The sequence below is a fragment of the Mus caroli genome, chromosome 10 (genome assembly GCF_900094665.2).
Source record: "Mus caroli chromosome 10, CAROLI_EIJ_v1.1, whole genome shotgun sequence".
In the NCBI taxonomy this organism is placed as follows: Eukaryota; Metazoa; Chordata; class Mammalia; order Rodentia; family Muridae; genus Mus; species Mus caroli.
The window spans coordinates 96,533,623-96,557,258 of NC_034579.1; the positions used below are offsets into that span (position 1 = coordinate 96,533,623).

At 35.1% G+C, this 23,636-nt stretch overlaps 1 non-coding gene across 1 annotated transcript; it reads left to right on the forward strand.

Annotated features, from left to right (window-relative positions):
• Positions 1–10,812: 10,812 nt before the first annotated feature.
• On the forward strand, positions 10,813–10,941 carry LOC115032221. The gene has a single exon (XR_003837876.1). It is a non-coding gene; the product is annotated as a small nucleolar RNA SNORA17 (small nucleolar RNA).
• Positions 10,942–23,636: the final 12,695 nt, after the last annotated feature.

Below are 23,636 nucleotides of genomic sequence, written 5' to 3' on the forward strand. Positions count from 1 at the left end.
AAGAGAAGATGGAGGGGAAAAGGAAGAATACAAGTGATGTAAAAGATGGTCTCAAGTATGAAAGTCTCAAAAAAAGAAAACAAACTTATTGTAGAAAGTTGTACCAGGTTTGCGACGTGTTCATTTCATTTCAGTCTAACAAAATTCTAAATAGTAAACTTGATTTGGGGGGTAAAATAGAGTCTGAAGATGTAGTGATTTTACCATGATGATAGTGATGAGGATGAAGGCCAGCTCTGTATTTGTTTTTACTAACCATTTTCATGAAGTGATGCCATCCTGTCCATTGGCACCAACTTTATTACCTCGACGTGATCTGATTAAGGGACTAGGCAATGGAATGTAAAGGCAGATTTCTCTGAGTCAAACAACAACAACAACAACAACAAAGGTAAGAAATTGTTTTTTTAAAAATATAAAATTTTAAATATTCTAAAGCCAGCAAACCTTTTGGCTAGCAAATGAATATTCTCTAAGAAAGAATAAAAACACTTATTAGAAAAAGCAATCACTATATAATTCATTAATATTGAATGTTGCTATGAAAGTTCTCCAACAGATGTATGGGGAATAACACTGGTATACCATGGCAGGAGAGGTAGCACATGTAATTTACACAAATCGAGGCAGCCTGAGCAGCCTTCCTGGCTAAAAACTAGGAGTTACGCTTGTTATGGGGAACTCTCAAGGGTACCGTGCAATCAGAGGTCACAATCGAGGCAACAGAAGCAATGTCACCATATCACAGAATGGGCCAATTCAGACTGGCTCATGACAGTCACTGAGGTCAAGGCTTGCAGCGAGTAATTGTGTTAAACGGGAATATCCCCTGTATAGTTTTAGAATAGTCATCTGAACAAACAGGTCCAGGTCATCTACAGGTTACATCTGAGTTCTTTTCCTGGTATTTAAGACTTACTTTCTTGTCTTAATCCCTCACAGTTTTTTTTTTTTTTAATTTTACAACTGGAACTTTGTTTTGATCAGGTAGATGCATCAAAAATTTCTGTTGTCTAACCTGAACTCCCATAACCAAACAAAACATTTAATTTCAATGTCTCTTTCTGTCACTTAATTGTGTCAAGGTTATTTGTTCTGAAATGTATTTTTAAAATTCTGTCACAGTAACAGAATATACAGGATTTAAACCCAACATTTTAGTGTATTATACTTAATTACATTATACTTAAAATAATAAAAAGTTCAAAATTCATGTATCGTATGGTGTGTTTTACTAATAAGCAACTAAAATTTTAAAAATTTAAAAAAATCTATAAAATTTATAAGTATTATTTAGTATGTAGAAAAGATATGTGTAAAGTTGTTGAAATATTGTATAAGTTAAATAACAAAGATATAAGCAGAATATACTTTTCTTCAATTTTATATGAGACTTATGTTGCATAATATATGCTTATAATTTCCTAAAAATTCAATTTATGAATTATTCCTATTATTTTTTGAACCACTAAACAATATCTTTTAAGTTGATAGCAATATTTAAAGTACCCACATGTGCTAAAGTTTTCATTATGTATATAGTTTTAATGTCTAAAGTTATGTTTATTATTTTGAATATGGATTCTTATTTTTATATGTAGTTTCCACAAGGAATGCTTGAGAAAGATTATAGTCTAGGGTATTTCATTTGTTTAAAAACTGATCAAGTCACTTGATGAATGGTTATATTTCATAATGATTTCTATCATGATTTTGGATGTCTTTAAATTTACACTTTAAGCAGAAAATAGATGCACACAGTTCCCCACAATAGTTCCAAATGAAGCTCACCACAAACCAAATTATGATATCTTAAATCATAATTTCAGATTGTGAAAGCAGCAGTCAACTGAACTGAGGGAAATTCTTTATTTTTTCATAACTTTTCAGTTAGTGTATTACCAAACTATGAATATTGGGTATAATGTGCCATGTTACAGTCGAGAACACATTAGTCATCTTTATAGTGAGTAGTTGTCTAATTTTAAAGCATTCTTTAGAATGTGCCAGAGGGAGGAATTGAGAATTTGTTGTCTGGTAAGTATGTGATCATTGTCAAAAGTGTACATTTCAGTTTACACAGCTTATTGTATATGTCAATTTCAGTGATATCTTTCAATATGTGCATTTTTCAAAATCATACTTTAAGGAATTTAGTTCTATTATATTTTTGATCTATGACTTCATTATCTATACAAGGAGGAAAAATATCAACCCTATGTTAAACATAAAACTGTTATTTTAAGGAAACACTTCTTGACCTCATTAAAACAATTAACATTTCATAACATTATATTTCACATCCAAGTTATGGAAAAGCAAAAAAAAAATTATCAAAGCAAACCATGGTCAATTACATTTTCAGATCAGCAAAATGCACTTGTAAAAGTCTTCCTTCCCTTAATTCAATTGTCTAAGGTATTTTAACAACTCGGAAGGTGATTAGATACATTCCTGCCTGCTGTGGGGCAGCGACAAGTTTCTCTCTTTTTTCACCTTCTGTCTTTCCATAGGTACTAATGCTATCAGAGGAATAAAACTACACATATGCATGTGTCTATATCTATATAAAATTAGCTTATTTTAATATAACTTATTTGTGAGTATAATGATGAGTAATTATAATAGCACTATTATCATGTAAAGGGCATTTTAAATTTTATACTCTGAATTACTTTAATAGAAGGGAAATAAGAAATTTGACTTTCATTCATATTTTAGAAATACCTGTTGAATTTTAAATCCTCAGGAACAAGAGGACCAGTGCCCCAACAATTTTAAATACAGTCCGTATATAGAGGTAGCACACTTTATTTTTATACCCTTGTATTTGAGAAGTAATTTCTTTGTTTTTTTGAAAGAAAGAATTTGGTGAAACTCCCTTCTCTAATTCTATGGTGTTTGATTTGTTTCTAAAATTATCTGGGTTTCGCACTCTTAGACCTGGGTCACAACCTTATAGAGGGACAGGAAATAGTTATCAGGTCACCCAGTGGTCAAATGAAAAAGGATTTGAAATGCTTCAGCATTTCAAATAGTCCTCAGTGGACCCTATTCATTCAAGTGATTGACTTCTACACGGAAAAGGTTGGAAATTCTTTCCCAGATCTAGGCAGCCTACACCTATACAATTACTGCAAAATTAAGAAAAATGTAGTATTAGCAGAATATAAGACTGTCAGCAAAAGCCTCATAGGTGTACAAAACAAACGGCCTCTGGAGCTGGCGTGGGTATTTTAATTAACAATACTAAGATGAACTCTTTTGGTAGACTTGAGCAATAAAATTGCGGTGAAAAAATACAAAAGGAAATAAAATTATCTCTTTATGCTGTATTTCTTCTCAGTGGTTTTCAAACTCTGTGCTGAGTGAAAAGTACAGTATAATCAAGCAGGATGACTTTTCCTGCGCATGCATGGTTAAGGGCATACACACGGTAACTTCTCTTCTGTTTTTATATCTGCTTGATACTATTTCAAGGAATGTTTTTTTCTGATGATGAAAAAGGGGAGATAGAATGAAGTTGGGGGGGGGAATGGAGAATAAATATTTAAAAAGAATTACTCCGTACTAGACAATTTCCCTTAAGTTCAAAATCACTATTGATAAATAAAAATCATTTTTTTTTTGAACCAGTAACCAAATGTCTCAGGGTTTTGATACAATGAAATCTCATCGCTTTAAAAAATATTTTAAGCCTATACAGGCAGGGAAGGAAGGCAACCAACCCAAAGTGTTGACTGAACCCACTCATTTCTAAACATCGACACGCCTACGGGGCAGGACTTACGAACCTGAAGACCTCATGAAACAAAGGTGTGACGTATCCACAAATCCATCCACCTAGCCTGCCTGAAATTAAAAATCAGCCGCGATGCTTTGCTCCGCAAAAGTGGAGGCCAGCAGCCCTACCACTGACAGACAGAAGGTTGGAAAATTAAGTACAGATTTTATTTTTAAGTTTTATTTTATAATAAGAAACCAGGCCACTAAAGCTCTGTAACCGTAGCTGAAGTGTGTGCACTCGAAGGCCCCTGAAGTCTTTTACAGCTTTTCAGAGGCCGTGGTTGTGAACTGGGTTTGCACTCTACCAGCAGAGCAGATCTGACCCATGGAGAGCACTCTCAGATCAACACTGCCTCGGGCCTTTCTGCTTTCTCCAAGAAGTCTTACGTTTCAGGCATCAAGTTGAATTTCTTCTGGAGATGATTAACCCAAACCCATGACAGATTTTTTCCAAGATATCCAACCCCTTATGTTTATTTTATCCTGGCTCTTTTTTGGATGTACTGGACACAAGTAACTTACTCATTTTACATGTTAAAGGGCTGGTGGAGAGCCATTAATTCCCTTAAAAATGAGAAAATATTTCAGTGTACGGGGCTTGATTGTGTGTGCTCACATTAGCTATTGGATTTTGAATTCTAAGAAAGATTTTTCTCCTTTACTATAAATTTAAAAAAAGAGAAAGAAAGAAAAGAAAGATTTCATTGCATCTCAAGATACCGATCTTACATGTTCAGGGAGGAGGGGATACATTCTTGTGATGTATTTAAAAGACACAATGTCAGAAGGATCAGGTTCTGTTTCCATAAGCTCAGTTTGTAGGGGGTTTCAACTAACCTAAATCTTGGCACACACAATTTCAGTTAATAGTCAATGAAAACCTATAAAGAGTCTATTCTCCATGTGCTATACCAGTCAAGCCAGTCACTCTTTTTAGTCTCCAAGTTTACTTCTTATCAGTGAGATGAGTAAGTCAGGTGCGTGATGCCATGCTTGCTGTGGGGACTTTTAAATTTCAAGATGATTACATGAATTTTTTAAACATGGCTATTATTGCTTTTTAAAACAAGTGTCTTTTTTTTTTAAAGAAGCATTACAAAAGATGAGGTCAATAAAGCCGTTTGAGGATATATTAGGACCAGTGATTCTTACTAAAATAGTCATAAATATTAATTTAAAGTATTTTATACATTAAAGTATTTCAAATATATTAACTGCCAGCAAACCGCAACTAATATTGTATTTATAACATATTATAAGAACTATTCTTATACTTGAAGAACTGTATCATAGGAAAATGAGTAAATACTAATTTAACATTACATACTAAGAAATAAATGTATTTTGTCAGATAGTAATATGAGCAAATGTGTATCTGTGAAGACTGAGCAAGAATGGCACAATCTGAGCTGGGGAATTCCATTTTGCACACCACCACAAATAAAACTCCATTTGGATATAAGCTTGACGTTTATTTATTCATAGTGTTTCAAGTTTCTTGAAACTTTGATTTAGCATTTGGGCTATGATAAAAATTCTATCCAAATATTAAATATAGATGTGTTTTGTAAAATTTCTTAAAATTAAGTTTAATTGTAACTTACAATAGAAATCCATTTAATATATTTCCTTGGAGTATTTCACCTAATCTTTTCCATTAAAGAGAAATATTCTCATACAAAGTTTATAGTCACAGCGATAAGAAACACAGCACATATTCTCAGGCAATTCTCAGTGATTATTTTTCATACTAATAAATATTTTTAAAATGTTTTAAAATGTTAAATTCTAGAATCATAAGAATGAAAGAAAATTAATTCACTCTATGTACTGAGGAATTCTAGAAGTGTTAAGTTTTCTCTGCGCTTGAATAAAATGGCAATGCAAATTTTGTCTTTATAAAACATATATCAATATCTGAATCAACAAATTTAATCGCTAAGTGAAGGATAAAAACTAAGTTAATTTTTGTAATTAGATTTATTACTGGAATGTTTAGAGATATCAGATTGTTCTTTAGTTCATGCTTCAGTGGGCTACCTAAGTTCAGGACCTTGTATAGGGCAAGGAGAAGAAATAGCCAGGGACAGCATATAGACTGGGGCAGCAGGTTAATGCCAGAGGTGTGGCTGATTGATTGACTGATTGACATCACCTTGAAAAATCTGGATTAAGGCACCTTATTAAATTAATCCAGGTAAAAATTTAAGAAGAACGGATCACTGACTGGATTCAGCAATTTACACACTTGCCAAACCCTGGAAAATTCCTTTACTTTCAAAAATAATTCACTATGCAGAATAATAAATGTCTCGCCACACAACCACCTACCTATGCAAACTATATTCAATATGAAATGTATCAAAATGTACCCAGTTACTCTAATAGAATTAAATGTAAATATAATTTTGTTGCAAGTGGCTACTGGTTTTGAAATTGGCAAGAGTTAAATGCGGTTCCAGTATATGTGTATTCATTTTCTAAGCTCTGAATTATGCATTACTTCTCTAAAGTTTACCTATTTTAAAACTAGCAGACACAGAAATCCTAAAGAACAGAGGTGAGATTTAAATCTAAGAGGTCTGAGTTCACAGCCCAACTTTTGAACTGTTAGGTACTGTTATATTATTTTACCACTTAAAATAAAATCATGAGGTTGATATATCTTGTAGATGAGAGTGAAGCTTTAAGAAAAAACATAGGATCTTAAATTTTTCCCAAAGCTAATGTAAGATCTCTATAGGAATACATTAATCATTTAGCTTTTTCTGACAGATGGGACTCATAATGACTATAGGCTTTTTTTTTGGGGGGGGGTTGATAAATTTTATTAAATATACAACACAGAGCTCATATTTATTATATAAATGATTTTAAAATGTGGGGGTATTTTTTTGTTTGTTTTTTGTTTATTTTGTTTTTCTTTCTTTTAAAAAATTTTTTAATCAGATATTTTCTTCATTTACATTTCAAATGCTATCCCATAAGTCCCCTATACCCTCCCCCCACCCTGCTCCCCTACCCACCCACTCCCAGTTCTTGGCCCTGGCATTCCCCTGTTCTGGGCATTTAAAGTTTGCAAGACCAAGGGGCCTCTCTTCCCAATGATGGCTGACTAGGCCATCTTCTACTACACTCTAGCTGCATATGATTATATGCTTAATTTTATTCTTTCTGATAATTTGGAATTTTATGAAACCCTAAAACTGATGAAATCTTGAAGACGCAGGAATGATATCTGTACTAAAGTTTTAAGGTCAACACCCTCACAGTTGGTGAGCCTCCACGAGGATATCATTGAATGAATTAAGAAGTTTGCTAAATAGATCTCAGGGTGGTGAGGCAGCACAATGGACAGCTTGAATGTGAACACTGAATGTAGAAGCTTGAGCTGGAACAGGCAAGCATCTGAGTCTGAGGAATAGCAATTGACAGGAGGAGTGCTTCTAAGGAACCTTTTTTTTTTTTTTTTTTTTTTTTTTAATTCAGAAATGCAGTTTAATCCACCAAGCAGTTCTTTAGTATAGATGAATCCAGTACTGGTTAGTGGATTTCTAAGGGATGGAGGAAATGCCACGTGACCTACATTTAACCCCCGACTTTGAAAAGACTAACCAGCTGGACGAGACAGATAATAACATGTAGTCACAGGGTGGTGGGGAAACAAGAGTGGGGCCTGCGAGAATTAGGAATGACTGAGAGATAAAATGATACGCATTTGAATCATGAAGAGTAAGTACAATTGACAGTGCAAAGTTGAGAAGGGCATTGCAGATAAAAGCAATGGCATGCCCCCAATAGAGGAGCTAGAAAAAGTACCCAAGGAGCTGAAGGGGTCTGTAACCATATAGGAGGAACAACAATATGAACTAACAAGTACCCCCCGAGAGCTCATGTCTCTAGCTGCATATGTAGCAGAAGATGGCCTAGATGGCCATCATTGGGAAGAGTCCCCTTGGTCTTGCAAACTTTATATGCCTCAGTACAGGGGAAAACCAGGGCCAAGAAGTGGGAGTGGGTGGGTAGGGGAGTTGTGGGGGAGGGTATAGGGGACTTATGGGATAGCATTTGAAATGTAAATGAAGAAAATATCTAATAAAAAATAAGAAAACGGGCTGGTGAGATGGCTCAGTGGGTAAGAGTACCGGACTGCTCTTCCAAAGGTCCGGAGTTCAAATCCCAGCAACCACATGGTGCCTCACAACCATCTGTAACGAGATCTGACGCCCTCTTCGGGTGTGTTTGAAGACAGCTACAGTGTACTTACATATAATAAATAAATCTTTAAAAAGAATAAGAAAACAATGGTATGAAAGAATGAAGACACGAACTTAATTTATATATGTATATGTTGTTATAGCCTATATAAATTATATATGTATAAGTTTATTAATATTTGGAGAAATGTTGAAGTTTGATAGTCTCAGCATCTATTTTGGGGATGAGGAAGAATGTTATAAAGTCAAAATGGAAAGGTAGTTTTCAAAACAGGAAAGCAAGGGCATCACCTCCTAAAGACTTGGGATTTTAACTAGAGGGAATGCCTGGGCGGAAAGCAATTTTCACTGAGAGCGGCGGCAGGCAAGATTCTGGTTTAGTACAGCAGGTAGGTTGGCATTTGATCCTAGCACATGAAAGGCTGAGGCAGGAAGATTATACAAAGTTATAGTGGGTTACATAGCGATACCCTGGCTCAAAGGAAACAAAGAAAGGAACATGGAGATAATAAAACAAGAATTATGGTTTAGAAGAACATAGCAGTAGAACTGTGGATAATAGCTTTTGCAAGACAGATTGTAAATTTTAGAATGAAAATGGGCTATTTCAAAACAAAGGGATATGAAGGGCAGTGCTTAGATTTAAGATATGAGGCTTAAAAATGAAGAATGACTTAATATTGTAAGAAAAAGTAAATGAATGATTAATGATCGCTTTAACAACGATGTAATACAATGAATAAATTAGGTGTGGAGTATGGAAAGACACTTCACAGTACAAATGTCAGGCTTGAAATTATGTAGAAATGTTAAAGGGAGGATGACTGCAGGAGATGTGGTTGTCATCACCTATGACCACACGTTTTGGGAAAGAATTGCCTCCGTGAAAAGATTCCCACATAGAATCTTTATACTGTATTGTAAGTACTGTCGCCCATGGAATCGCCCTGTGAGGGTCAGGTCCCAAGTATCACAAAGTTCCTTGTGGTGGAACCATTAAGGAGGGACATAGTAGGAAGCTGGATGTCACTGAGTTGTTGAGGAGAACATATGGAAGGATTTATGCTTTTCTTTCAGAATTGATTAATTCTCCAGGAGTTGGTTGTTACAAAAAAGGAGAATTGGCCATTTCCCACTTTGGATGCCCTCAGTCTCTGTAAGTTCTTATCTTCACACACCTCCCACTAGACCATGCTACCATCTGTCAGAAGTGTCTCAGGGGAAGCTGAACAGGTGAGGACACATCAAACTTTCAATTTCCAACGGTTTGATTTGAATAAATATCTTTGCTTTGTAAGTTCCTGGTTTTAAGGTTTGTTTGGGTTTTTTTTTGTTTGTTTGTTTTGCTTTGTTTTGTTTTTGTTATAGTGCTGTAAATGTTCAAAATCTGAAGCAAAGACAAATACCCAGTCATGGACAGGAAAGATTATTTATCACCATAAAGGGCATCACTAAATGGAGCATCGCTTACTGAGAAGTAATGTTATAGAAAAATTTGTAGGTAATAATGACATATAAAACAACCACTCTCCATAGTGATAAGTGTATACTATGCCAAGTGATGACCTTACACCATGCATGCACTATGACTGACATACTGCAGTTTTCTTCAGTAGATACAGGCAAGGTGAACAGACCTGCCTCATCCCCATGCCCCTTCTCTCTGTGAGTTCTACAGTAACATCTCCATCTGCCATAAACTTGTAACTGATAGCATCAACTTACTTAGTCCTCACCACATGTTCCCCCCAAATAACTTGATAGAAAACTGATTATTTCAAATTTTTTTTTGCTTAAAATCTTATAATGCCTTTTGGTTTTGGAATACAGGAAGTCAAATTCTCAAGGTATACTGCAAAAATTGGGTTAGCATTGCCTTGCCCCCTGCCGTGTTATCTAGTTGTACATCAAGCTTTGTCCTGCCTCTACTGTGTTTATTTTAGTTTCTTGAGTGGCCTCACCAACACCCACTTCTAAGGTCCATGTCATTATTCAGATCACTCGTGTTACACAACTGTAACTTGCCTTTCTGTACTTTCATTCAACCTTCCAATTCTTTTCCAATGGCCATTTCTTCCCTAAACCTTTGCACTAGTGTCTTGTTGGATTTTCTTTACTTTTCTTCCATAGAATGCTATTCAGTTGTTTTCATAGACTGAGATAATATTTACCATAAACTGCACTCCCTAGCTTCTGTTTATCTTCAGCCAAATAGACAACTCCATCACCCACAATCTGTGTTTACTTCATTTAATAATTCTCCATTCTGATTCCCATGCACAGTAACAGTGTCAAGGCAGCATTTCAATGAATGTGGTCATGGACTAAACAGCTAAGTGTATCTCCAGGCCCTAAGTTTTAAGGGCTAATTCATTCCAAGTTTTAAAAAAATAACTTTGCTCAATTTACTGATGACTTTATTTGGTACATATTATTTGTTTTAGAATATATTGGTAAAACAAATTAAGTTTTTTAAAGTACTCAAATTAAATCTAGTTTAAAATCTCTGCTAGCAACTGCTCCCCCACCACCACCTCTCTCCCTCATTCTCAACAATTAGAAATATAAAAGAATAAAAGGAGTGTAAAGCAAAACAAAAATATGTTTGGGACATGACAAGAAATTTGATTCATAAGTAAGAAACTGAAGTCTTTCATAGGTATTTGTAAAGGGGTTAATTCCATGAGAACCCTATGACCAACCTTATTTCCAAAAACCTCGGTTTCACAAATGTCCCATTATAAGAAAAGCTGTAATATTTACATATAACCTATGTATATTTTCCTGTGTGCTTTAACACTCTCTAGAGAATGACTAAGACATTGCAAGTGTGTCTGTTGTGTCACAACTGCATCAGTAGTTGTCAGAGAGGAGAGAGGCTATGTCTACACTCAGTGTTCTGACCTGTGAACATCTGAATGATTAGTAGCCTAGCATTCCTCCAAAAATAAGTAAGCCTGAGATGACCACCAGTCCAGCATCATGGGTATCAATTAGAAAGCTATCCAGTGACAACCACAAGTCTACTGTCATGCAGGCCTTAGGGAGAGGCATTAATGTCCAAGATTACTCCTGCCCAGTGCCATAATGCACAATCCACTCCTGAGATGACCCTGGACACTCAAGAGACCACTGAGCATCACTAAGAGAATCAAGTAAGTGGAGGATAAATGGATGAGAAAGAAAAACGATGTGGGGACAATGAAGAGAGGCAGATGTGGAGATTCAAGGTAGTGAAGAACAGTCGGATGTGAGTAGTAATGCCACTTAGGTTAGGTCCTGGCCTGTACTGCCACCAGTGGTCATGTCTATATCCCTGGTGCTGCAGCTGCAGGGGACTGTTACCCTCCAAAACCAGGAAGATATCTCTAGTCTGTACTGACATCTAGAGACATGTCAATGTCCGAAGGCTGTGAAGAACTGGCCCTACCCCTCAAGTGGACATCAATGGGAGAGCTGGTCCTAAGAAGGTGAAAACAAGAGAGCTGGCCCCACATCTTTTCAGCTGCAATACCCAGGAAAAATGGCCCCACATATTGCAGGAGTTGCAGGTGAGCCCGAATTAGGATATGCACATGAAAGAACTGGCACTGTCAATCATCTCCTGAGGGTGACATGGAAAAAAGAGAGATGTCTTCCTCCACTTCCCCCTTCACTACCTGACACAGGTGGGAGAGCTGACCATGGTGTCATGAGAGTCAGAGAACTGGCCCTGCCCCTCACCTGCAGTAGTACTGGGAAGACTGGGTCCTGCACCTTGCCTGGGCAGCACAGTAGAGCTGATCCTGATGGCAGAGACACAGGTGAGCTGGCCCAGTGGAGTGAGTATGGAGCAGTTGCCTCTGAAACTTGTATGTCATGCTGCAGATTGGGTGAGGAGTGCTTGTGTGTTTTTAGAGCTGAGAAATATACAGTCTTATATTTTCTGTTTGTTGACCAACTGTGGTTCTCTAAATTAATCACAACCTTCCACAGTAAAAGGTTCTCTGATTTATAGAGTTGTGTGTATATATGTATGTGTGTGTTTGTGTTGTGATTGTGTATGTGTGTGTGTGTGTGCTTCTGTGCCACAAAAGTAATAATTACAGAAAAGAGGTCATAAACTAGAGAGAGAGTAAGGGGGATATGGATAATATAATAAAGGGGGATAATATGGGCTGTGCTAAATTGAGGAAAATAGTAGGGATATAATTTTATACTTACCAAAAATAAAATCAAAAAGAGGCTTCTTTAATTAGGTGAAACATGTACTAACATATCAGTATAAAGATAAGAACTTAGGAGGTCCTTTAGCAGAATAATAGGTTTAGGCTTTCCTACATGGAGAGTAATTAGCCATGGTGTTTCAGACACAGTTAATAGTATCAGGCATAAATTGTCATTGTATATTAACTATATGTCTTAAATCTAATCAGGATATCGCTGGTTTCTCCCTACTATTTCACTAGTAGGTTTACCTTGCCAGGCTAATTGTCATTGAAGCTCATGTGGCTCAGAGTTGACAAGGACTATTGACTACTTTTCTCCCCGAGGACCACTCATAGAAAGTTAGAGCACCATAAACGAGAACAGTAGGGAACAAGCTGCTAGGTCAGTATCACCTTGATTTTTTCAACACCCATCACTCAAATGTGTCTTCAATAATAATATCTTACAATTAAGTAGTACTAGAGTGTAATTAAGAGCTATGACATAATATCTAATGTTTTGGGGAGGAATCTGATGGAACTGATCAACAACTTGAAAAGTGGTAATCCATACTGGGTACTGGGAATTGAATTAGATAGCCAGTGGTGTCTGAGAGACGAAATGCCATTGTTCCTTCCCCCATGTTATAGGTTAAATCCATTTATATTGCTTGATATATGTATGTATAAATATTTTGGAGACCTTGGATAGTAGTGGACCCCCATGTGGAATTCTCAGAAGTCTTTAGTGTTAGTTATCCTTCCTCATAATATCTTCTTGACTCTATGCACCCTGAATAGAACTTACTGTTCAACTCTGCCTCCTTTTTTTATGGTTTGAAATATGAGTTCTCAGCTTTTCCTACTGCACTGTCTTCAGGCTACCAGCACATTTTCTAACTCTCTGGAAATTTAGGCCCAATTACATGGTTTCTTCTTAAAGTTTTCTTTGTCATACTATTTTATCACAGCCCTGGAAAATTAACTAATACAGAAGTTGGTACCAGGAAGTGAACTGTAACTGTGACAAACCTGGCCAAGTTTGTGTGTGTGTGTGTGTGTGTGTGTGTGTGTGTGTGTGTGTGTGTGTCTGTAAAGGTAGAAAACTTTGGGATTTTTGAATTAGAATAGCACTTGAATGTTGTAAGTGGAGCTTAATATGACATCCTAGTAGAAGCTTAGAAGACAATTATGAAACCGGGCAGTGGTGGCACATGCCTTAAATCCCAGCACTTGGGTCACAGAGGCTGGCGGATTTTTGAGTTCAAGGCCAGCCTGGTCTACAAAGTGAGTTCCAGGACAGACAGAGCTATACAGAGAAACCCTATCTCAAAACAAAAAACAAAAAAACAAAACAACAACAACAACAAAAGACAATTATGAGAGCTATATAGACTATGAAGTCTTGTTACAGTTATAGATCGCTTCCTTGTACCAACTTCTGTACTTGTTATAATTAAATTTTAATAGTAAAAAAGTATGGCAAGGAAAAGTTGGCTACAGATCATTACTATGATATTTTGGCAAAGAATGTGTGATTCTTTCTGCTCTTGCCCCGAGAATTTGCTTGAGTCTAAATTGAAATAACAGACTCATATCTTTGGCTAAGGAAATTTCAATCCTAATATTGACTTAGTTGTGTGGTAGTGAATATGAATAACTCAAGTGTTCATTTACAATGAAAAAGAGTAAGGGAGACAAAAACAGTAATAACCAAACTCAGAATGTGTGTACATTAGAGAAAAATAGTACCACAGAATTTAGTGATGGAGCCAAGTTAGGAGAGGCCTGATCCACAATAGAATAAAGGGAAGCATGTACTTGGGCAAGCAAGGGGATGCCCAGTGAAGCTTTAGACTTCTGAAAAGAAAAGGCATAAGAAATTTGCTGATCCTGAAAAACAAAAACACAAAAAAACAAAAACAAAAACAAACAAACAAACAAACACACACACACACACACACACACACAAAAACAAATGAAAGCTGCTGTTAATATGATTCCACCTCAAGCAAGGAGAAGAACTCAGCGCTGTCATCCAGGTTGCTCCGGCTTTAGAGTCATGAAGACACTAGTAAAGGGGTTTGGAAACTTCTATTTAAGGAGAATCACTCAGGTTAGTCAATATGTGACAGTATAGACCATGCATAAAGGCGCAACAGCAAGAGGTATTAAGAGACCATTGCATGAAGCTGTGAAAGTGATGAATAATGTGCACTAGAAACTGTATGATGTCAGGGATGTGAGACATCTGCCAAGGAGATACAGACAATAAATAGAACCAGACCAAGAGAGAAATGCATATTGCAGGTACCAGAGCCAGAAGGGTAGAGTTATTTGTGCCTTCTAATATCAGATATGAGGTAAAGGATTTGAGGTTTGTTCTGCCCGATTTATGTCTTGCTTTGAACCAGTATTTCCTCAATATTTCCATAGACCTCCATGTAGGAATGCTATTGTGTGTTGGAAGTATGTAATTTGCTTTTTGCTTTTTACAGGGCTTATGGGAAGAGATTGCCTTGAGTTTTAGAAAAGATATTGAACTTTAGGCTTTTAACCAGTGTTGACACTGAAATACTATGGGGACTTTTGAAGGTGGACTAAATAAATTTTGCATAGTAATATGGCCTAGAGCCTATGGGGGCTAGGGAGTGTCAGGTCATTGTTTGAATGAGAATGGCTGCCATAGGCTCATTTAAAATATTCATTCAAGGTTTTTGGAACTATTTGAGAAGGATTACGAAGTGTAGCACTGATTGACGAGTTGTGTTACTAAGATTGGCTTGAATGGTGTGGGCCATTTCTAATGTTCTACCTGCCTAGTGCTTTGATTTGTGATGTGAGCTCTTGGCTCTTTTGCCACCCTGCTTTCACTCCACCACCATGGCATCCAACCTCTGGAATCTTAAGCTAATTAAACACTCTTTTTAAATGTTGCCTTGGTTATGGTGATTTATCAAAGCAATAGACTAGTAAAGTAATAAAGAAGGTAGTACAGGAAATAGGTTTCATCCCCCTTCTCTTGAAGTATGCCCCACATTGCCTTTCACTACTTCCCTGACTTCTATTTTTACTCCAATCAAACATATATAACATCCACATATAAGGGAGAATATGTACTACTTTTTTTATTTTGGTGTGAGTTATCTCATTAAAAATGATTGTGCAAGTTGCATATCATTTTCTCTTGTATATGTTGTATTATTTTCACATAATGACCTGTATAATTTTCACATTCTTTTCTTTGAATTGTAGAACTCCAAATTCTTAGTTAGAAAAGTACATCTTCTATAATTACACACACACACACACACACACTCACACAATTTTACTACAGCACTTTCCTGTAAAGCAGTGCATGAACTGTCTTATGATCTCAAGGACACTACACAATTAAGGTTCCTTTACACAGTTTTATGACATCTTTCCAAGGTTTGCCAAAAGGATGGATTTAGTTTCTTTATCTTGACATTGAACACACCCCCATCATCTAAAATCTGGCATAATGCAAGTGTGGGATGTTTCTAATGATTTTGTTGATTATAGCATTTCATCAATTCATTGTCATCACTGTTGATGCTTCTAAATTTCTGATAATTATTCAAGCTGGAACTGCCTGGGATGTGGTGCTGCTTTATAAATTTTCTATCAGGTTTCTCTTTAATTTTATATTCACAATGTTTTCTGAAATGTCTTAAATAATAACTTTTGTAACTATTTCCTATACAATAATTTATATATATTTTTTACTTCAAGAGACAGATTTTTCTTTATCTGACTTCTCTCTTTCTTATTGAAGTATCTCAACTTAATTTCTGAATATATTTTTACTTTATATCTATGAAACTATTCATGGCATTTTAAATTTTTCCCCTAGTACAGTAGTTGACTTTAATTTATTTTTTCTCTAAATTCATGCTGTAAGTTTAGTTTTAGAGTTTGAAATTTGACAACTCACACACAGACATACACGGACATACATGGACACACACACACACACACACACAAACACAAGTGTAAGGGCAATAGTTAGAGAACTTCTATTTAAGATGATCCACCTGAGTCTTGGAAATCCCTGATGTTAATGGTAGGATGTATAGATAAAAGTCTACAGGAATTCTGTTATACCCTCTTGCTTGCTCAGTAAGTATCTTGAGCTAAATTTGTATCCACATACAATCTCTCCATTGAAGCCTTGTCAATATAATAGTGTTTAGAGTGAGCTCTCTGGGGATGTAATTTGTGTTAGATTAGGTTATAGTATTAGTTCGTATTCTGATGTTATGGTAAAACTGCACAATCCAAAACAATGTCAGAATTTATTTACCTATGGTTCTAGAGTGGTAAGAGTTCAACATGGGGAGAAAGTCTAGAAACAAGCTGCAGGCATGTTGGCTGGAAGAGGAGGCTAAAAACTTACATCATCAAATGCAATCATGAAACACATAGCAAGCAGTAAGTGAGGTCAGGGTATGAATACTAAAAGCCACCCTCTGTGACATGTTTCCTCCAGCAATGTTCCATCTCCCAGAGTCTACAGTCTCCCCAAATACCACCAACTGGAAAAACAGCATCTAAATACCTGACCCTGTTGGGCACAATTTTCATTCAAACAATCCAAGTCATGAAGGTAGGGTCATCAATGGGTCTCCCTCACACCTCTCTCTCTTTCTCCTCTCTTTTCATGCCCCCTACCTCCTCTGTCTCTTTTGTTTTCTCCCATCTCTGGGAAAGCAGCAATTTGGAAAGCAGAAAGAAAGCTATTGATAGGAACTGAAGTGACTAGATTCTTAATCTTAAACTTTTATTGTATAGACTTAGAGGAAAATAAAATTCTGCTAAGAAAGTTGGTTTTTGAAAATATTCTCATACACACTCTATAGCATGAGGTTTGGTGTGCATGTCTATGTTTCCACTTAGTGTTACCAAAGTGACAAGGGTTAGTAGCATTGAAATGACAGGGTTATCAACGAAGCTTTCATGTTCTTGAGCTAAAACACTCTATTAAGAGTTAAAGTCAGCAAAACACATTAAAATATAGCTCAATGTTCAAGAGTCTGCACCTAAATGTTAACTTTTTTAATGCTAATCCTATCTTCAATACTTACTTCCCTAATAGTTGGTTTTAAAAAGTAGTTTATAAATCAATTATAATGCTAATTCATTTTAATTCCTTGCATATAAAAGATTTTCACTTATATCTAGTCCCAAAATAATGAAGATGTTTCTTTTCTTGGATCATGAAGTTTTTCATGAGGATTACAGTAGTTATAAGGATAAAAAACACTTGGAACAATGCATTATACAAACTGCAAATGACAGTAGAAAGCAATAAGAGTATTATATATTTATTATATTGTAATATGTTATAGACAAAACATTATTTGGAATATGATGGAAATGTAGTGAATAATGGCTTTAGAAAGTCTTTCTAAATGACTGATTTTTGAGAGAACAAAATGAAGGTAAATGAAAGGATCTTCTAATATTGTCATAAAAACAGATATATTAATCAATGGAATCAAATTGAAGACCAAGATGTAAATCTACATACTTATGGACACTTGATTTTTGATAAAGCAAGAAATATACAACGGAAAAAAATCATTTTCAACAAGTGGTGCTGGTCTAACTAGATATCTGCATGTAGAAAAACACAAATAGATCTATAACTTGTACCCTGCACAAAACTCAAGTCCAAGTAGATCCAAGACTTCAACATAAACTTAATCTGATAAAAGAGAAAGTGAGGAATTAGTCTTGAACTCACTGGCACAGGAGAAAACTTCCTTAACAGAACACCAATAGAACAGGCACTAAGATTAACAATAAATGAGACATCATGAAACTAAAAATCTTATGTTAAACAAAGAACACTATCAGTAGGACGAAATGGCAGCCTACATAATGGGGAAACGTTGTGGATTAGGGGAGTTGAGGGTGAATCTGGAGGAGAGGGAAGACATGCAGGATGGGGGAAGCCTGAAGGGAGAGGAGGGAGGAAAAACTGCAGCTAAGATGTAATATATAAGAGAAGAATAAAGAAAAAGAAGAAGTGAAAGGATTTTCTGGGTTGTAGAAAGACAACCATCCATTATGACAAAAGAAGTCACATGTTTAAAGACATGAGCATCTTTAACCTCATCTATATTTGAAATTATTTAAGGTCAGGGGTCTGTTTGTTTTTTACTTATTCAGAAAATCACTTACTGATGATTTACTGTTTAATGGTTCTATTTTCTCAACATACATTTTAAAATAAAGTACATTGCAGACATGTTTAATATTGTCATTCAGTGTTGCATGTGAGCATTTTTCTTGTCTCTTATACACATAGGAAGCCAGGTCAAATCCAGTAAATGGCATACATTTCTTCATGGCTCTGTGGCCTAGGGCTCTACAAATAACATCAGGGGATTTAGAGATGATATAAGATATTCACAATGTGGTATGAATGTAATAATTCAAATTATAGTAATTGTAGGAAACCAAGCTACTGAAAAAAAATACACCACATTTTATAAATCTTCTTATCCTTGTCTATTCTGATCATTTTGTGTTTTTCTCCACAGAAATAAGACTGCAGGGATCTTTTAGCAGGATGCTCTTAGGTTTTCTTCACTGGCACATTCCCTGTGGCTAAACACTAGTCAGTCTGAATGTTAGTAAATCTCTGTTAACTCTTAATACATAAACACTGCACACCATTAGCAAGTATTATACATACAGCTCTGGAAACACAAGACCTACCCTAAAACAGTCTGGATAATATGATTTTGTGCTCGAACCTGTCATTAAAAGAGAGAAAGCAGGAGAAAATGCTTGTAATCATAAAGCAAAAAATGCCACAAAAGAAGAAGGTTTGATTACAATGCTCTGAAGTAAAAATTATAGAAATTAAAGTTTGTCAAAAGTCTTCATCACTTGAAAATTTAACACAAAATATTTAAGCATTTATGACATGTAGGAACATATGGTATCTGTAAATCTTCTATTTTTCAAGAAGACAAATAGGATTCATGTTTGCGATGACAGCACCGTACTGGGATTTAAGAAAACTTGCCTTTAAAAATCAAGTAAAATTGTTCCAGGGAATAAAGAACTGAGGTTTGAAATTATCTTCCTGAGAAAGTTGTCAGGCTAGACCTATTTTTTTTTTCTGGCTTCATTTTTATCTTCTGGCTAATCCCAGAATTCTAAATTTGCTATAGATTTTGAGGCAGCCAATTTAGAAGTAGATGAGAGTAAACAAGAATTTCATTTATGCATAAATATAAATGAGCAGGGATGAATAAAACTACACTGTTCACATTGGGGCTGTGTGTGACAGTTGCTAAGATGAATGGATGTGAAGTCAAATATTTCCAATAATTATCATGAAACCAGAGTCAAGTAGTAGTTAGGTTCTCAGTAATGTAACACAATCCTAACTTTAATACTATTACCTAATACAGCACAAACACCAAATACTAGTTGCTATGACAGCAGAAATCTACTCCCTCATTTATATTGATGCTAACAAGTATATAGGAATTAAAAACGAAGTTCACCATCAGTCTCCTAGTCTGCATTATATACAGTTAGTCTTTACATTTTCCTCAGGTTTTTTTTTTTTTTTTTTTTTTTTTAACATTTCAGAGTTACTCTGAAATCTTGTTCTTCAAATTTTACATTATATTTTGATTTCTCTAGTTTTGGTTTCATGAAGAATTTAGGTCCTTTTTAAAGGCTTTTACTTCCTATACATGTATAACTCTATATATTTGACTTTGGACAAGTCAATTCAAGACGCTGGTTCCCTATTTCTGAGATGGGGACAGTTATAATACATGTATCTCTTAAAGAAATTAGCCTCATAGTGCTTAGTAAGAAATGCAAAATTTAATTAAAAGCCATTAACTTAAAATTTATTAATGTTGTCAATAATTACAGTTTTTGACCACTTCCTACATAAGTATATTGGGTATTTTTGTACATCACAAACTCTATCTAGGCCCATAATGTCCATATTGACCAAACTTTCTATAATTATTAACCAATTCTATGAATGTAATTAATGACTCAGTAGTAAAGAATATCTTAAGAGATAAACTATAGTTCACCTAGCACACACACACACACACACACACACACACACACACACACACACAAACCACTTTTAAAAATAGCAAAGGTAAGTCTTAATTAAAATAAAATGAAATACATAATGAATATTGACACAAAACAGTAAATTAACATCACTTTGCCTCCTGAAGACCACAGAGCTGGTAAATGTTAAAGTTTAGATTCAAACCATTATGAAAAAAATGGCATTTATCTTAAGGATGTATGAATGTTTTAACACATGAAACTTAATAAATATGACACAACATATTAACAAAATGAAGGATATTCTCCATAGTGAAATTTTGAAAGCTTTTTCTTTAAAATAATAGAATAAAAATGACTGCTCTGACTACAGTGTGCTAGTAATTCTAACTAGAGAAATTAGGCAAGAAAAAAAATGTAAAAGGTATTCTATGGAATTGACCCTAGGTGAGATTCCTACCAGCAAAGTTTATAGAGACTGAAGTGGCCACTGCCTGTAGCCAGGCAGGACTTCCAGTGGAAGTAGGAGCCATAAACCCAACCACAAGTCTTCAACCCAAATATTTGTATTGCTTACAAGATGAACAGGGATAAAGATGGAAGAGAGACTGAAGGCAACAGTGAACCAATGACTGCCCAACTTGAAATCCATCCCATGGGAGAGAGCCAACCTTTAGCACTCTTAATAATACTCTACTATGCTTGCAGACATAGGCCTAGCACAACTGCATCCAGCAGTGAGTGGAAACAGATGAAGAGAACCACAGCCAAACATCAGGCAGAGATTAAGGAGTCTTTGGAAGTCTCAGGGATAGGACTTAGGAAGCTAGAGGGTTCAAGGACACCACAAGAAGATCTAAAGAGTCAACTAATTTGGGCCATCGGGGCTCACAGAGACTGAACCATCAACCAAACAGCATGCAAAAATGATATCAATAACTTACTTACAAAGCAACAACAATAAAATCTTTCTACACAAATTTAGTTACAGAATTGAAAAAGAACTCTATTTTGAAGGAATATCAAACACAGCCAACTGAAGAGTATTTTAGAAAGTAGAAAGCTATTCCAAGCTAACAGTCTATAAGTTATTTTTTCCTAACATCTTCATACAAAATTTTTGGATAGATTCAACATAATTGTTTCAAAATTCCAAGGTTATTTTTCCACAGAAATATAATAAAATTATTAAATTTGCACAGAACCACAAAGGAGTTAAAGCTATCATGAGCTTAGAGAATGAAGCTTAAGGCATCAAATTCCCAGATTTCAAAACTTATTAGAAAGTTATTGTCATCAATACAGCAGAATGCTAGCATGCATACAGACACATGAGCCAATGAAATGGGACAGAAAACTCAGAAGCAAACCCACACATTTATGGTTAGTGTCATTTATGTACATGAGGTTCAGGAATACACAACAAGGAGTATATAATGTTTTCAATAAATTGAAACTGGACCTCTATAAGAAAACAGGGGGAGAACTCCAAGACACAATTTAAAGACAGAACTTTAAAATAATCTGTCTATCTATCTATCTATCTATCTATCTATCTATCTATCTATGTATCTCAACAGTATCCATACATTTATCCACTTATCCATAATCTATCTATCTATCTATCTATCTATCTATCTATCTATCTATCTATCTACATATCTATCTCTATCAATCTAGATATCTTTATATCATGTATCCATTATTCTATCCTTATTTATCATCTATCAATCATTTACCTATTATTCTTACCATCAAATTATCTATCTATCTACCATCTATCTATCTAAAAATATGACATACAAATGACAGACATGTAAATGAGAAAATGACCATAATCACTAACATGAGGATAATGAAAACAAGGATGAAGTTGCTACTTTACAAAAACAGAAGATAAAAAGTCATCATGTGGAGAAAATGAAACGAATATACATGGCTAGAGGGATATAAATTAGTACAAGCTATTGTTTCAAACACTGTGGAAATTCCTCAGGAAACTAAAAGTGGAAATAATATTTGATCTAGCAATTAGTACAAGCTATTGTTTCAAACACTGTGGAAATTCCTCAGGAAACTAAGTGGAAATAATATTTGATCTAGCAATCTCACTACTTGACAGTTATCCAAAGGAAATGAAGACAGTAATTAGAAATAACTGCAAATCTGCATTATTGATGTAAGTACATTATTCACAGTCACCAAGATATGTAAATAACTGCAGTGCATATTACAACACGAATGCATAAGGAAAATATGGCACACATGCGAAAAGCAATATTGGTCAATTAAATAGGCTAAAAGGAATCCCATTATTTGTGACAACATGAATGTATTTGGAGGAAATCAATGTCAGTAAAATAATATAGTATAACCAAGACAAGGGGAGTATCACGCAGCACAAATGTAGAATCTAGTAATGTTGAACATATTATCATAGTGGAATCAGTCAACAGAACTTCAGGTATTGAGGGCGAAGGGAGTGAGAAACTACTGATCAAAGGCTACCAAGACAAGAAAAATAGCCTCTGAGATCCACCATATAGCAAAGCCACCACAGAAAGTAGTGATGCAGGATATGCCTCATAATAGTTAATATAAAAATTCTAGATTGGATTGGAGAGTTAATAATATACACTTTAATTAGCTGCATAGAAACATGTCACATAGTATAAATATGATAAATAACACATTGTTCCTCATAATTTTGTAAAATGATTTATCAATGAATATAATATCCAAAAGAGTAAGATAACTTAAAATAGGAAATATCAAGACAGTAGTGACACAGCCATCTACATACCATTTTTTAATAATTGAACCTGAAAATATCTTTTGTAAGTCAGTATAAAGAATTTCCTTCTATAAATATTTAAATATAATTGCTTTGATTAACTGTGCTTACATAAATTAATTAAAGGATATAGTTGAAACAGCTATCTTTTTAAAAAAATTTATACTGTGCTAGACAAGTTGTGGCATATATACTTAAAACACGATGATACTGTTTCCTCTTAGGTCAATGACATACTACATTGAAGAGTGATTTCAGGAATCGTACCTGTCCACTTACAAGGAAACAAAACAAAATGTGTCCTCAGAGACTTTCAAGGCAAGATTAGATATTAAACCCAAGTGAGAAGTATCTGTGATAACAGAGGTAGGCTAAGATAGTTACCTAACAATCAATTGAGCAAACAAACAAATTGTAATAAATACAGACTGTACAGTCTGTAGGCCTTCAGCCCTATAGGAAGAACCAGATTATATCAATCACATCGTCTATACTTTTGGTTACCTTGGATACAGATGTGGTCAAAACTTAGCCTTCATTAGGTTTAAGGTAAAGATGTATTTT